General features: G+C 45.1%; 1 pseudogene; it reads right to left on the reverse strand.

Annotated features, from left to right (window-relative positions):
* Positions 1 to 285: 285 nt before the first annotated feature.
* On the reverse strand, positions 286 to 840 carry LOC134381283 (chromobox protein homolog 5-like; annotated as a pseudogene).
* Between the last annotated feature and the right edge of the window lie 3,668 nt (positions 841 to 4,508).

The raw sequence follows: 4,508 nt of genomic DNA on the forward strand, positions 1-4,508 counted from the left end.
AGTTAAAATTCATCTAGAGGACACAGGTGAGCAGAAGGAAGAGATCAGAGTAAAGGAAAAAATTGTGGGAATTATACCCTGTATGTAAATGCCTGGTCTTCACAGAGAGACACTTATCATGAATCAGCCATCAGTTATGTTACAAGACAACCATACCAATGTTTCTCCTGTGGAGCACGTGATAGGCACGTTTCTTTTTTATGGCGGAGGGTGGGTAGAAGGGAGAAGAGGCAGGGAGGTGAATGTATTACGTACAAAAGGAAACGACAGAGACCTCTCCTTCCTTTAGCTCTTTGCTGTTTTTTTCTCCTTGTTTTCTGCATCCTCGGGATATGCAGACCATGTCAGTCACTCTTCAAAACATGCTATCACAATTTGTGCACATTTCACATTCGCTTCTTTTGCAAGAAGCAGGTCTGCTTCATCTGTGTCTCTGCATTTCATTAGGAACATCAAATCACCACAGGCATCTGTTGCCTGATGATCTTCTCTGGTTCCAGTCCTCTCTCAAAGCCCCGAGCGATATCACTGCTCTGCTCTCTTTTTTTGCACTTGGTATCATCGGCACTGTTCGAGAAATTTGATTTCCTTTGTTACTTCCTGTCTTCTACCTGGGTTTGTTATGTTCACCTCTCTTCATCTTCTTATACTTTCTCACAAACTCAGAAATTAGCTCAGGGCAATCCAAGTTTTTCTCAGATTCCCATGTATTGTGCTGCTCAGAACATCCCTTCCTCTTCAGAATATATTCCACCTGCCTGCCTCGCACCTTCTCCACAGCAAGTCCTCCTCACCCTCTGAAGGAGAACTGTCAGCTGCCCACTCGGCTTTCTTTCCCATGTTGCACACTGCTGCACCTGAAGGACTAAGGTCACTGGGTTCCTGGGATCAAGAGTGATCATCGACACTCCTCTGCCCTGTTCATTAGTAGTGAGGCCTCCACTGCTGCCGCCTTCTGCGCCTTCATATGTATCTTAACAAAAATACCAGTAAATACCTAAATGTATTTTTCAGTTTGACACCTGCTTCCTCTACCTAAGCCTGAAAATTTTTCTTTACTTGAATCTTCTTTGACTACATCTATAGTTGCATTTTTCAAATAAAAATAACTTCTTCTGGGACTTGACTTACACCTCTCATGATAATAGAAAGAAAGTAAATTAATCAGTTTTGTATCCGTGGAAATTGAATATTACTTTATGTGGAAAAAGATGTGAGTAAGTTCAGGGTTTTAGAGGATTTATCCTGGATTTTCTGAGTAGGCCCTACATAAAATCACATGTACCCTTGTAAGAAAGAAGCAGAGGGAGTTTTGAGAGAGAAGAGGAAGCAATGTGACCATGGAGGCAGAGATGAGAGCAACGTACCACAAGCCAAATCTTCCAGATCTTGTGAGTTCCTTCTGTTGATAAACTTTAACCTGAAATTGTGCAGGGTAGGGGATTCTGGGAAATGTAGTCCCAGACTTTTCTTCCACAAAGCAAAGACCCCAGAAGTGAATAGTAGTGATTCAGAATTGCTAATCTAGCATCTATATTTAACCTCTTAACCTGTATTTAGCTTCTGGATAAAGACAATATTAAGTAACTGTGGTAGATGTTATGCTTGTTCCTTAATTATACACTCCTTCCTTGGTAAGTATAATACAGGCTTGCCTTCCTGTAGGTGGAGTAGACATCCCCACACCAGTATGACGTTTGTCCATGTGAGTTGCTTTGGCCAACTAAATGTAAGCTGTCGTGAATTACACTCCATCTGAGCAGAACTGTAAATTTATTGGTATGATTTGGTCTCTTGCTCCTGCTTTTTTTTTTTTTTAATTCTTTTTTACTTTTATTTATTTATTTATTTGCTGATTGAATCATAATTGATTATACATATTTGGGGGATTCATTTTTGACATATGTTGATCAAATCAATATTACTAGTATGTATATTGTTACAAATTGTACTTATTCTTTATGCCCCTTGTTCAATCTCTCCCTATCTCCCTGTCTCTCCCCTCTCCCACCTCTGATAACCCTAGATTTCTTCTCTCCCTCTGAAAGGGTAATGGTTCCTCTGTTGATTTGATGCCTAGATGATCTGTTCAATGCTGACAGGTGTGTTCAGGTCCCCCAATATTATCATAGAGCAGATGCTTCTTCTGTCACTCTGGAATGGGCTTTGTGGAGAGAGACATCCTATTCTTTTCTTTGGTCTCTGCTGGTGACTCTTCTTGTGTCAATGCAGTCCAGTGGCTGGCGGACGATCTGCGTGGTGGTTGTGAAGTCTAGCCACTTTTGTAGCAGCCATGGTTACTAAGGAACAGGTGGCTGTGGTGGGCCACTCACGTGGAGGTGATGTTTTTAGAATGCTCCTTGGTGCTGGCGGTGTGCCTGGTTATGGGTGGGGGTCTGTCCCCGGCTGCAAGCCCCAGGTCCCCTGATGGGCCCCAAGGCACTGATAGTGTGCCTGGGCCAAAACTAAGTTTTTTTCCTTTGCTTCTAAAATGGGGGAACTTCCTGTGAGGACTGGTACTTGAGCTGTGTTGTTGAGCTAAATTGCTGCTGTGCTGCTATTTCCCTAGGGAAGACTTTTTGCAGCTCAAGGTTTAGTGACCTTTTAGGTAGTTCCAGCTCTTCAGAGACCACGTGCACCGGGGTTGTGTAGAAACTCTGATCTGGGTCTGAATCTTTTCATCAAACTGCACTCCATGCAATTCAGCATTCCCAACCAGTCTCCTCTGAGTGGTCCTTTGCTGATTGGGGGGCAGATCAGCTGTCCTTGCTGTGTCCCAGTGTTCTCCTGGTGGGCCCATCTCCCCCACTGCCTGTGACCCAAACACTTCTCATGGGACGGGCCCTGCACCATCCCTTGCGATGACTCACCGGCCTCTGAATGGCTCCCCTTTTTCAGCTATTCTGGTTCCTCGCTCCTGTGTGGGTCTATGGGAACCCTATTAGTGGTCTTGCTGGCCTGGGGGCCACCAAAGCCCTCTTTTCCCCTTCTGCCTCCAAGCAACTCCATCCAAAGAGCACAGCTGCGGCTTCTGCTGGCTCCTGCTCCATGTGTTCAGCAGTTCCAGCCTTAAGGCAGACGCAGCACAAAATGCTCCAAGCAGTTTTTTCTTTCTCTCATCATGGTTTGTCCCAGTTCATGAACTCTGTGGGTTTCCCCTCTTCTTCCCCTGAGCTCCAGTGGCCCCAGCTTGGCTGTTGTTACATTTTTATAGTTGTAAATTGGTTGACTTGTGAGAGAGAGTGATGCTGGGGACGGTCTATTCCACCATCTTGACCAGAACTCTTGCTCCTGCTTTTCACTATAATAGGGTCTATTCCATCAGCCAGCCTAGAGCTTAGAGCCCAGAGTGAGAAGACATGGAGAGTTAAGCAGGTTTATGTTGGGCCCATTTTTAGGAGCAAACATTATCTGTGAGCCACATGGTGCCTATGGGTGGAGGATGAAGATGGCGCCCGCGGGAAGCAGGGGAGGCATAACCCAAGATATTTCCAAAAGGTTTTTATTGGTCCTCCAGTATTTCCGCACTCGTGAACCCTGCGTGATCGCTATGCTCAACACGTTAATACAAAATGCATGCCCGCGTGATCCTTTGATTGGTTAGTTCATGGAAAGCCCCTATTTGCTTGCTTATATAAATTGCAGTGTAACGGCAATAAAGTGGAACTGCCCTGACAGAACTCCTGCCGCGTCTGAGTGTCTCTTTCATGGGGCTGGGTTGGCAGGCAGCGGGCTCACTTTTCCCCGAGATCCCTCGGTCCCAACACCGGGGGTTAATCCTGTCGGCTCCTTCTCCTTCTGGGTCTGCAGGAGGACCCCAGGCTCACCCCCGCGGGTTTATACCCAGTGTACAGATCTATGACTGAGAAAAAAATGTTTGTTGTTATAAGCCACTGAAATTTTAGGGATGTCTGTTGCCAGAGCACAAGTGTTTAATACTAAAGTTGGTACCAACAGTGTGATGTTATCATAAAAAGGCCCTAAAATATGTGGTATTGGCTTAAGGACTAATGCCCTAGTGAGAAAACTTGTAGGAGGCTGGAAAATTGGGTGTGTGCATTTTGTGTATAGGATAGGAACAGACATTCATGACCAATGCCTTCTCTACTACAAGAGTATTATACCGTTTGCACTCGCCACCCTGTACGTAGAGTATGCTGCTCTGGTCCAGTGTTAGGCTTGTCCATGTGTGTTGCTTTTGGCCGATGGAATGTGAACAATTTGACTTACACCACATCCAAGCAGGAGCTTCAAGTGTGCTTGCATGTTATGTTTTGTCTCTTGTACCTGCCCTTTGCTATGAAAACTATATGTCCCAGGTAGGGGTTATTCCATCAGCCCAGTGCCACAATTAATATTTATGGAGCGGAGCCAATCCAGCAAACCAAATGGAGTCAAGCAGAGCTGCAGCTGATCCCCAGACCCATGAATAAGAATAAACATTTGTCATAAGTCACTAAGATTTAGAGTTGTTTGTCCCTGGGGAGTACTCTGGGAGTAGACTAATG

This window comes from Cynocephalus volans, chromosome 6, assembly GCF_027409185.1.
Source record: "Cynocephalus volans isolate mCynVol1 chromosome 6, mCynVol1.pri, whole genome shotgun sequence".
NCBI classification, from domain to species: Eukaryota; Metazoa; Chordata; class Mammalia; order Dermoptera; family Cynocephalidae; genus Cynocephalus; species Cynocephalus volans.